Raw genomic sequence first — 12,629 nt, 5'->3', positions numbered from 1 at the left:
GATTTTGGCCTCTTGCTCAGCCGGCACCTAGGGAAACCTACCAAACCTGTGCATTTTTGAAAACTAGAGACCTAGGGGAATCCAAGATGGGGTGACTTGTGGGGCTCTGACAAGGTTCTGTTACCCAGAATCCTTTGCAAACCACAAAATTTGGCTAAAAAAACAAATTTTCCTCATATTTCGGTGACAGAAAGTTCTGGAATCTGAGAGGAGCCACAAATTTTCATCCACCCAGCGTTCCCCAAGTCTCCCGATAAAAATGATACCTCCCTTGTGTGGGTAGTCCTAGCGCCCGTGACAGGAAATGTCCCAAAACACAAAGTGGGCACATCCCATTTTTTGACAGAAAACAGAGCTGTTTTTTGCAAAGTGCCTACCTGTAGATTTTAGCCTCTTGCTCAGCCGGCACCTAGGGAAACCTACCAAACCTGTGCATTTTTTTAAACTAGAGACCTAGTGGAATCCAAGATGGGGTGACTTGTGGGGCTCTGACCAGGTTCTGTTACCCAGAATCCTTTGCAAACCTCAAAATGTGGCTAAAAAAACACATTTTCCTCATATTTCGGTGACAGAAAGTTCTGGAATCTGAGAGGAGCCACAAATTTCCTTCCAGTGTTCCCCCAAGTCTCCTGATAAAAATGATACCTCACTTGTGTGGGTAGGCCTAGCTCCCGCGACAGGATATGCCCCAAAACACAACGTGGACACATCACAGAAAACAGAGCTGTTTTTAGCAAAGTGCCTACCTGTAGATTTTAGCCTCTTGCTCAGCCGGCACCTAGGGAAACCTACCAAACCTGTGCATTTTTGAAAACTAGAGACCTAGGGGAATCCAAGATGGGGTGACTTGTGGGGCTCTGACCAGGTTCTGTTACTCAGAATCCTTTGCAAACTTCAAAATTTGGCTAAAAAAACACATTTTCCTCATATTTCGGTGACAGAAAGTTCTGGAATCTGAGAGGAGCCACAAATTTCCTTCCACCCAGCGTTCCCCCAAGTCTCCCGATAAAAATGATACCTCACTTGTGTGGGTAGTCCTAGCGCCCGCAACAGGAAATGTCCCAAAACACAAAGTGGGCATATCCCATTTTTTGACAGAAAACAGAGCTGTTTTTTGCACAGTGCCTACCTGTAGATTTTGGCCTCTTGCTCAGCCGGCACCTAGGGAAACCTACCAAACCTGTGCATTTTTGAAAACTAGAGACCTAGGGCAATCCAAGATGGGGTGACTTGTGGGGCTCTGACCAGGTTCTGTTACCCAGAATCCTTTGCAAACCTCAAAATTTGGCTAAAAAAACACATTTTCCTCATATTTCGGTGACAGAAAGTTCTGGAATCTGAGAGGAGCCACAAATTTTCATCCACCCAGCGTTCCCCAAGTCTCCCGATAAAAATGATACCTCACTTGTGTGGGTAGTCCTAGCGCCCGTGACAGGAAATGTCCCAAAACACAAAGTGGGCACATCCCATTTTTTGACAGAAAACAGAGCTGTTTTTTGCAAAGTGCCTACCTGTAGATTTTGGCCTCTTGCTCAGCCGGCACCTAGGGAAACCTACCAAACCTGTGCATTTTTGAAAACTAGAGACCTAGGGGAATCCAAGATGGGGTGACTTGTGGGGCTCTGACCAGGTTCTGTTACTCAGAATCCTTTGCAAACTTCAAAATTTGGCTAAAAAAACACATTTTCCTCATATTTCGGTGACAGAAAGTTCTGGAATCTGAGAGGAGCCACAAATTTCCTTCCTCCCAGCGTTCCCCCAAGTCTCCCGATAAAAATGGTACCTCACTTGTGTGGGTAGGCCTAGCGCCCGCAACAGGATATGCCCCAAAACACAATGTGGGCACATCACAGAAAACAGAGCTGTTTTTTTGCAAAGTGCCTACCTGTAGATTTTAGCCTCTTGCTCAGCCGGCACCTAGGGAAACCTACCAAACCTGTGCATTTTTGAAAACTAGAGACCTAGGGGAATCCAAGATGGGGTGACTTGTGGGGCTCTGACCAGGTTCTGTTACCCAGAATCCTTTGCAAACCTCAAAATTTGGCTAAAAAAACACATTTTCCTCATATTTCGGTGACAGAAAGTTCTGGAATCTGAGAGGAGCCACAAATTTTCTTCCACCCAGCGTTCCCCAAGTCTCCCGATAAAAATGATACCTCACTTGTGTGGGTAGTCCTAGCGCCCGCGACAGGAAATGTCCCAAAACACAAAGTGGGCACATCCCATTTTTTGACAGAAAACAGAGCTGTTTTTTGCAAAGTGCCTACCTGTAGATTTTGGCCTCTTGCTCAGCCGGCACCAAGGGAAACCTACCAAACCTGTGCATTTTTGAAAACTAGAGACCTAGGGGAATCCAAGATGGGGTGACTTGTGGGGCTCTGACCAGGTTCTGTTACCCAGAATCCTTTGCAAACCTCAAAATTTGGCTAAAAAAAATAAATATTTTCCTCACATTTCGGTGACAGAAAGTTCTGGAATCTGAGAGGAGCCACAAATTTCCTTCCACCCAGCGTTCCCCCAAGTCTCCCGATAAAAATGGTACCTCACTTGTGTGGGTAGGCCTAGCTCCCGCGACAGGATATGCCCCAAAACACAACGTGGACACATCACAGAAAACAGAGCTGTTTTTTGCAAAGTGCCTACCTGTAGATTTTAGCCTCTTGCTCAGCCGGCACCTAGGGAAACCTACCAAACCTGTGCATTTTTTTAAACTAGAGACCTAGTGGAATCCAAGATGGGGTGACTTGTGGGGCTCTGACCAGGTTCTGTTACCCAGAATCCTTTGCAAACCTCAAAATGTGGCTAAAAAAACAAATTTTCCTCATATTTCGGTGACAGAAAGTTCTGGAATCTGAGAGGAGCCACAAATTTCCTTCCAGCGTTCCCCCAAGTCTCCTGATAAAAATGATACCTCACTTGTGTGGGTAGGCCTAGCTCCCGCGACAGGATATGCCCCAAAACACAACGTGGACACATCACAGAAAACAGAGCTGTTTTTTGCAAAGTGCCTACCTGTAGATTTTAGCCTCTTGCTCAGCCGGCACCTAGGGAAACCTACCAAACCTGTGCATTTTTTAAAACTAGAGACCTAGGGGAATCCAAGATGGGGTGACTTGTGGGGCTCTGACCAGGTTCTGTTACCCAGAATCCTTTGCAAACCTCAAAATTTGGCTAAAAAAAATAAATATTTTCCTCACATTTCGGTGACAGAAAGTTCTGGAATCTGAGAGGAGCCACAAATTTCCTTCCACCCAGCGTTCCCCCAAGTCTCCTGATAAAAATGGTACCTCACTTGTGTGGGTAGGCCTAGCTCCCGCGACAGGATATGCCCCAAAACACAACGTGGACACATCACAGAAAACAGAGCTGTTTTTTGCAAAGTGCCTACCTGTAGATTTTAGCCTCTTGCTCAGCCGGCACCTAGGGAAACCTACCAAACCTGTGCATTTTTATAAACTAGAGACCTAGTGGAATCCACGATGGGGTGACTTGTGGGGCTCTGACCAGGTTCTGTTACCCAGAATCCTTTGCAAACCTCAAAATGTGGCTAAAAAAACACATTTTCCTCATATTTCGGTGACAGAAAGTTCTGGAATCTGAGAGGAGCCACAAATTTCCTTCCACCCAGCGTTCCCTCAAGTCTCCCGATAAAAATGATACCTCACTTGTGTGGGTAGTCCTAGCGCCCGCAACAGGAAATGTCCCAAAACACAAAGTGGGTACATCCCATTTTTTGACAGAAAACAGAGCTGTTTTTTGCAAAGTGCCTACCTGTAGATTTTGGCCTCTTGCTCAGCCGGCACCTAGGGAAACCTACCAAACCTGTGCATTTTTGAAAACTAGAGACCTAGGGGAATCCAAGATGGGGTGACTTGTGGGGCTCTGACCAGGTTCTGTTACCCAGAATCCTTTGCAAACCACAAAATTTGGATAAAAAAACAAATTTTCCTCATATTTCGGTGACAGAAAGTTCTGGAATCTGAGAGGAGCCACAAATTTCCTTCCTCCCAGCGTTCCCCCAAGTCTCCCGATAATAATGGTACCTCACTTGTGTGGGTAGGCCTAGTTCCCGCAACAGGATATGCCCCAAAACACAACGTGGGCACATCACAGAAAACAGAGCTGTTTTTTTGCAAAGTGCCTACCTGTAGATTTTGGCCTCTTGCTCAGCCGGCACCTAGGGAAACCTACCAAACCTGTGCATTTTTGAAAACTAGAGACCTAGGGGAATCCAAGATGGGGTGACTTGTGGGGCTCTGACCAGGTTCTGTTACCCAGAATCCTTTGCAAACCTCAAAATTTGGCTAAAAAAAATAAATATTTTCCTCACATTTAGGTGACAGAAAGTTCTGGAATCTGAGAGGAGCCACAAATTTCCTTCCACCCAGCGTTCCCCCAAGTCTCCCGATAAAAATGGTACCTCACTTGTGTGGGTAGGCCTAGCTCCCGCGACAGGATATGCCCCAAAACACAACGTGGACACATCACAGAAAACAGAGCTGTTTTTTGCAAAGTGCCTACCTGTAGATTTTAGCCTCTTGCTCAGCCGGCACCTAGGGAAACCTACCAAACCTGTGCATTTTTTTAAACTAGAGACCTAGTGGAATCCAAGATGGGGTGACTTGTGGGGCTCTGACCAGGTTCTGTTACCCAGAATCCTTTGCAAACCTCAAAATGTGGCTAAAAAAACACATTTTCCTCATATTTCGGTGACAGAAAGTTCTGGAATCTGAGAGGAGCCACAAATTTCCTTCCAGCGTTCCCCCAAGTCTCCTGATAAAAATGATACCTCACTTGTGTGGGTAGGCCTAGCTCCCGCGACAGGATATGCCCCAAAACACAACGTGGACACATCACAGAAAACAGAGCTGTTTTTTGCAAAGTGCCTACCTGTAGATTTTAGCCTCTTGCTCAGCCGGCACCTAGGGAAACCTACCAAACCTGTGCATTTTTGAAAACTAGAGACCTAGGGGAATCCAAGATGGGGTGACTTGTGGGGCTCTGACCAGGTTCTGTTACTCAGAATCCTTTGCAAACTTCAAAATTTGGCTAAAAAAACACATTTTCCTCATATTTCGGTGACAGAAAGTTCTGGAATCTGAGAGGAGCCACAAATTTTCTTCCACCCAGCGTTCCCCCAAGTCTCCCGATAAAAATGATACCTCACTTGTGTGGGTAGTCCTAGCGCCCGCAACAGGAAATGTCCCAAAACACAAAGTGGGCATATCCCATTTTTTGACAGAAAACAGAGCTGTTTTTTGCAAAGTGCCTACCTGTAGATTTTGGCCTCTTGCTCAGCCGGCACCTAGGGAAACCTACCAAACCTGTGCATTTTTGAAAACTAGAGACCTAGGGGAATCCAAGATGGGGTGACTTGTGGGGCTCTGACCAGGTTCTGTTACCCAGAATCCTTTGCAAACCTCAAAATTTGGCTAAAAAAACACATTTTCCTCATATTTCGGTGACAGAAAGTTCTGGAATCTGAGAGGAGCCACAAATTTTCTTCCACCCAGCGTTCCCCAAGTCTCCCGATAAAAATGATACCTCACTTGTGTGGGTAGTCCTAGCGCCCGCGACAGGAAATGTCCCAAAACACAAAGTGGGCACATCCCATTTTTTGACAGAAAACAGAGCTGTTTTTTGCAAAGTGCCTACCTGTAGATTTTGGCCTCTTGCTCAGCCGGCACCTAGGGAAACCTACCAAACCTGTGCATTTTTGAAAACTAGAGACCTAGGGGAATCCAAGATGGGGTGACTTGTGGGGCTCTGACCAGGTTCTGTTACCCAGAATCCTTTGCAAACCTCAAAATTTGGCTAAAAAAACACATTTTCCTCATATTTCGGTGACAGAAAGTTCTGGAATCTGAGAGGAGCCACAAATTTCCTTCCTCCCAGCGTTCCCCCAAGTCTCCCGATAAAAATGGTACCTCACTTGTGTGGGTAGGCCTAGCGCCCGCACCAGGATATGCCCCAAAACACAACGTGGACACATCACAGAAAACAGAGCTGTTTTTTTGCAAAGTGCCTACCTGTAGATTTTGGCCTCTTGCTCAGCCGGCACCTAGGGAAACCTACCAAACCTGTGCATTTTTGAAAACTAGAGACCTAGGGGAATCCAAGATGGGGTGACTTGTGGGGCTCTGACCAGGTTCTGTTACCCAGAATCCTTTGCAAACCTCAAAATTTGGCTAAAAAAAATAAATATTTTCCTCACATTTCGGTGACAGAAAGTTCTGGAATCTGAGAGAAGCCACAAATTTCCTTCCACCCAGCGTTCCCCCAAGTCTCCCGATAAACATGGTACCTCACTTGTGTGGGTAGGCCTAGCTCCCGCGACAGGATATGCCCCAAAACACAACGTGGACACATCACAGAAAACAGAGCTGTTTTTTGCAAAGTGCCTACCTGAAGATATAACCTCTTGCTCAGCCGGCACCTAGGGAAACCTACCAAACCAGTGCATTTTTTAAAACTAGAGACCTAGTGGAATCCAAGATGGGGTGACTTGTGGGGCTCTGACCAGCTTCTGTTACCCAGAATCCTTTGCAAACCTCAAAATGTGGCTAAAAAAAACACATTTTCCTCATATTTCGGTGACAGAAAGTTCTGGAATCTGAGAGGAGCCACAAGTTTCCTTCCAGCGTTCCCCCAAGTCTCCTGATAAAAATGATACCTCACTTGTGTGGGTAGGCCTAGCTCCCGCGACAGGATATGCCCCAAAACACAACGTGGACACATCACAGAAAACAGAGCTGTTTTTTGCAAAGTGCCTACCTGTAGATTTTAGCCTCTTGCTCAGCCGGCACCTAGGGAAACCTACCAAACCTGTGCATTTTTGAAAACTAGAGATCTAGTGGAATCCAAGATAGGGTGACTTGTGGGGCTCTGACCAGGTTCTGTTACCCAGAATCCTTTGCAAACCTCAAAATGTGGCTAAAAAAACACATTTTCCTCATATTTCGGTGACAGAAAGTTCTGGAATCTGAGAGGAGCCTCAAATTTCCTTCCAGCGTTCCCCCAAGTCTCCTGATAAAAATGATACCTCACTTGTGTGGGTAGGCCTAGCTCCCGCGACAGGATATGCCCCAAAACACAACGTGGACACATCACAGAAAACAGAGCTGTTTTTTGCAAAGTGCATACCTGTAGATTTTAGCCTTTTGCTCAGCCGGCACCTAGGGAAACCTACCAAACATGTGCATTTTTTTAAACTAGAGACCTAGTGGAATCCAAGATGGGGTGACTTGTGGGGCTCTGACCAGGTTCTGTTACCCAGAATCCTTTGCAAACCTCAAAATTTGGCTAAAAAAAATAAATATTTTCCTCACATTTCGGTGACAGAAAGTTCTGGAATCTGAGAGGAGCCACAAATTTCCTTCCACCCAGCATTCCCCCAAGTCTCCCGATAAAAATGGTACCTCACTTGTGTGGGTAGGCCTAGCTCCCGCGACAGGATATGCCCCAAAACACAACGTGGACACATCACAGAAAACAGAGCTGTTTTTTGCAAAGTGCCTACCTGTAGATTTTAGCCTCTTGCTCAGCCGGCACCTAGGGAAACCTACCAAACCTGTGCATTTTTTTAAACTAGAGACCTAGTGGAATCCAAGATGGGGTGACTTGTGGGGCTCTGACCAGCTTCTGTTACCCAGAATCCTTTGCAAACCTCAAAATGTGGCTAAAAAAACACATTTTCCTCTTATTTCGGTGACAGAAAGTTCTGGAATCTGAGAGGAGCCACAAATTTCCTTCCAGTGTTCCCCCAAGTCTCCTGATAAAAATGATACCTCACTTGTGTGGGTAGGCCTAGCTCCCGCGACAGGATATGCCCCAAAACACAACGTGGACACATCACAGAAAACAGAGCTGTTTTTTGCAAAGTGCCTACCTGTAGGTTTTAGCCTCTTGCTCAGCCAGCACCTAGGGAAACCTACCAAACCTGTGCATTTTTGAAAACTAGAGACCTAGGGGAATCCAAGATGGGGTGACTTGTGGGGCTCTTGCCAGGTTCTGTTACTCAGAATCCTTTGCAAACTTCAAAATTTGGCTAAAAAAACACATTTTCCTCATATTTCGGTGACAGAAAGTTCTGGAATCTGAGAGGAGCCACAAATTTCCTTCCACCCAGCGTTCCCCCAAGTCTCCCGATAAAAATGATACCTCACTTGTGTGGGTAGTCCTAGCGCCCGCAACAGGAAATGTCCCAAAACACAAAGTGGGCACATCCCATGTTTTGACAGAAAACAGAGCTGTTTTTTGCAAAGTGCCTACCTGTAGATTTTGGCCTCTTGCTCAGCCGGCACCTAGGGAAACCTACCAAACCTGTGCATTTTTGAAAACTAGAGACCTAGGGGAATCCAAGATGGGGTGACTTGTGGGGCTCTGACCAGGTTCTGTTACCCAGAATCCTTTGCAAACCTCAAAATTTGGCTAAAAAAACACATTTTCCTCAAATTTTGGTGACAGAAAGTTCTGGAATCTGAGAGGAGCCACAAATTTTCTTCCACCCAGCGTTCCCCAAGTCTCCCGATAAAAATGATACCTCACTTGTGTGGGTAGTCCTAGCGCCCGTGACAGGAAATGTCCCAAAACACAAAGTGGGCACATCCCATTTTTTGACAGAAAACAGAGCTGTTTTTTGCAAAGTGCCTACCTGTAGATTTTGGCCTCTTGCTCAGCCGGCACCTGGGGAAACCTACCAAACCTGTGCATTTTTTAAAACTAGAGACCTAGGGGAATCCAAGATGATGTGACTTGTGGGGCTCTGACCAGGTTCTATTACCCAGAATCCTTTGCAAACCTCAAAATTTGGCTAAACAAACACATTTTCCTCATATTTCGGTGACAGAAAGTTCTGGAATCTGAGAGGAGCCACAAATTTCCTTCCTCCCAGCGTTCCCCCAAGTCTCCCGATAAAAATGGTACCTCACTTGTGTGGGTAGGCCTAGCGCCCGCAACAGGATATGCCCCAAAACACAACGTGGGCACATCACAGAAAACAGAGCTGTTTTTTTGCAAAGTGCCTACCTGTAGATTTTGGCCTCTTGCTCAGCCGGCACCTAGGGAAACCTACCAAACCTGTGCATTTTTGAAAACTAGAGACCTAGGGGAATCCAAGATGGGGTGACTTGTGGGGCTCTGACAAGGTTCTGTTACCCAGAATCCTTTGCAAACCACAAAATTTGGCTAAAAAAACAAATTTTCCTCATATTTCGGTGACAGAAAGTTCTGGAATCTGAGAGGAGCCACAAATTTTCATCCACCCAGCGTTCCCCAAGTCTCCCGATAAAAATGATACCTCCCTTGTGTGGGTAGTCCTAGCGCCCGTGACAGGAAATGTCCCAAAACACAAAGTGGGCACATCCCATTTTTTGACAGAAAACAGAGCTGTTTTTTGCAAAGTGCCTACCTGTAGATTTTAGCCTCTTGCTCAGCCGGCACCTAGGGAAACCTACCAAACCTGTGCATTTTTTTAAACTAGAGACCTAGTGGAATCCAAGATGGGGTGACTTGTGGGGCTCTGACCAGGTTCTGTTACCCAGAATCCTTTGCAAACCTCAAAATGTGGCTAAAAAAACACATTTTCCTCATATTTTGGTGACAGAAAGTTCTGGAATCTGAGAGGAGCCACAAATTTCCTTCCAGTGTTCCCCCAAGTCTCCTGATAAAAATGATACCTCACTTGTGTGGGTAGGCCTAGCTCCCGCGACAGGATATGCCCCAAAACACAACGTGGACACATCACAGAAAACAGAGCTGTTTTTAGCAAAGTGCCTACCTGTAGATTTTAGCCTCTTGCTCAGCCGGCACCTAGGGAAACCTACCAAACCTGTGCATTTTTGAAAACTAGAGACCTAGGGGAATCCAAGATGGGGTGACTTGTGGGGCTCTGACCAGGTTCTGTTACTCAGAATCCTTTGCAAACTTCAAAATTTGGCTAAAAAAACACATTTTCCTCATATTTCGGTGACAGAAAGTTCTGGAATCTGAGAGGAGCCACAAATTTCCTTCCACCCAGCGTTCCCCCAAGTCTCCCGATAAAAATGATACCTCACTTGTGTGGGTAGTCCTAGCGCCCGCAACAGGAAATGTCCCAAAACACAAAGTGGGCATATCCCATTTTTTGACAGAAAACAGAGCTGTTTTTTGCAAAGTGCCTACCTGTAGATTTTGGCCTCTTGCTCAGCCGGCACCTAGGGAAACCTACCAAACCTGTGCATTTTTGAAAACTAGAGACCTAGGGCAATCCAAGATGGGGTGACTTGTGGGGCTCTGACCAGGTTCTGTTACCCAGAATCCTTTGCAAACCTCAAAATTTGGCTAAAAAAACACATTTTCCTCATATTTCGGTGACAGAAAGTTCTGGAATCTGAGAGGAGCCACAAATTTTCATCCACCCAGCGTTCCCCAAGTCTCCCGATAAAAATGATACCTCACTTGTGTGGGTAGTCCTAGCGCCCGTGACAGGAAATGTCCCAAAACACAAAGTGGGCACATCCCATTTTTTGACAGAAAACAGAGCTGTTTTTTGCAAAGTGCCTACCTGTAGATTTTGGCCTCTTGCTCAGCCGGCACCTAGGGAAACCTACCAAACCTGTGCATTTTTGAAAACTAGAGGCCTAGGGGAATCCAAGATGGGGTGACTTGTGGGGCTCTGACCAGGTTCTGTTACTCAGAATCCTTTGCAAACTTCAAAATTTGGCTAAAAAAACACATTTTCCTCATATTTCGGTGACAGAAAGTTCTGGAATCTGAGAGGAGACACAAATTTCCTTCCTCCCAGCGTTCCCCCAAGTCTCCCGATAAAAATGGTACCTCACTTGTGTGGGTAGGCCTAGCGCCCGCAACAGGATATGCCCCAAAACACAACGTGGGCACATCACAGAAAACAGAGCTGTTTTTTTGCAAAGTGCCTACCTGTAGATTTTAGCCTCTTGCTCAGCCGGCACCTAGGGAAACCAACCAAACCTGTGCATTTTTTGAAAACTAGAGACCTAGGGGAATCCAAGATGGGGTGACTTGTGGGGCTCTGACCAGGTTCTGTTACCCAGAATCCTTTGCAAACCTCAAAATTTGGCTAAAAAAACACATTTTCCTCATATTTCGGTGACAGAAAGTTCTGGAATCTGAGAGGAGCCACAAATTTTCTTCCAACCCAAGTCTCCCGATAAAAATGATACCTCACTTGTGTGGGTAGTCCTAGCGCCCGCGACAGGAAATGTCCCAAAACACAAAGTGGGCACATCCCATTTTTTGACAGAAAACAGAGCTGTTTTTTGCAAAGTGCCTACCTGTAGATTTTGGCCTCTTGCTCAGCCGGCACCAAGGGAAACCTACCAAACCTGTGCATTTTTGAAAACTAGAGACCTAGGGGAATCCAAGATGGGGTGACTTGTGGGGCTCTGACCAGGTTCTGTTACCCAGAATCCTTTGCAAACCTCAAAATTTGGCTAAAAAAAATAAATATTTTCCTCACATTTCGGTGACAGAAAGTTCTGGAATCTGAGAGGAGCCACAAATTTCCTTCCACCCAGCGTTCCCCCAAGTCTCCCGATAAAAATGGTACCTCACTTGTGTGGGTAGGCCTAGCTCCCGCGACAGGATATGCCCCAAAACACAACGTGGACACATCACAGAAAACAGAGCTGTTTTTTGCAAAGTGCCTACCTGTAGATTTTAGCCTCTTGCTCAGCCGGCACCTAGGGAAACCTACCAAACCTGTGCATTTTTTTAAACTAGAGACCTAGTGGAATCCAAGATGGGGTGACTTGTGGGGCTCTGACCAGGTTCTGTTACCCAGAATCCTTTGCAAACCTCAAAATGTGGCTAAAAAAACAAATTTTCCTCATATTTCGGTGACAGAAAGTTCTGGAATCTGAGAGGAGCCACAAATTTCCTTCCAGCGTTCCCCCAAGTCTCCTGATAAAAATGATACCTCACTTGTGTGGGTAGGCCTAGCTCCCGCGACAGGATATGCCCCAAAACACAACGTGGACACATCACAGAAAACAGAGCTGTTTTTTGCAAAGTGCCTACCTGTAGATTTTAGCCTCTTGCTCAGCCGGCACCTAGGGAAACCTACCAAACCTGTGCATTTTTTAAAACTAGAGACCTAGGGGAATCCAAGATGGGGTGACTTGTGGGGCTCTGACCAGGTTCTGTTACCCAGAATCCTTTGCAAACCTCAAAATTTGGCTAAAAAAAATAAATATTTTCCTCACATTTCGGTGACAGAAAGTTCTGGAATCTGAGAGGAGCCACAAATTTCCTTCCACCCAGCGTTCCCCCAAGTCTCCTGATAAAAATGGTACCTCACTTGTGTGGGTAGGCCTAGCTCCCGCGACAGGATATGCCCCAAAACACAACGTGGACACATCACAGAAAACAGAGCTGTTTTTTGCAAAGTGCCTACCTGTAGATTTTAGCCTCTTGCTCAGCCGGCACCTAGGGAAACCTACCAAACCTGTGCATTTTTATAAACTAGAGACCTAGTGGAATCCACGATGGGGTGACTTGTGGGGCTCTGACCAGGTTCTGTTACCCAGAATCCTTTGCAAACCTCAAAATGTGGCTAAAAAAACACATTTTCCTCATATTTCGGTGACAGAAAGTTCTGGAATCTGAGAGGA

The sequence above is a fragment of the Pleurodeles waltl genome, chromosome 1_1 (assembly GCF_031143425.1).
Source record: "Pleurodeles waltl isolate 20211129_DDA chromosome 1_1, aPleWal1.hap1.20221129, whole genome shotgun sequence".
Lineage (NCBI taxonomy): Eukaryota > Metazoa > Chordata > Amphibia > Caudata > Salamandridae > Pleurodeles > Pleurodeles waltl.
Note: the sequence above shows the minus strand (reverse complement) of the source record.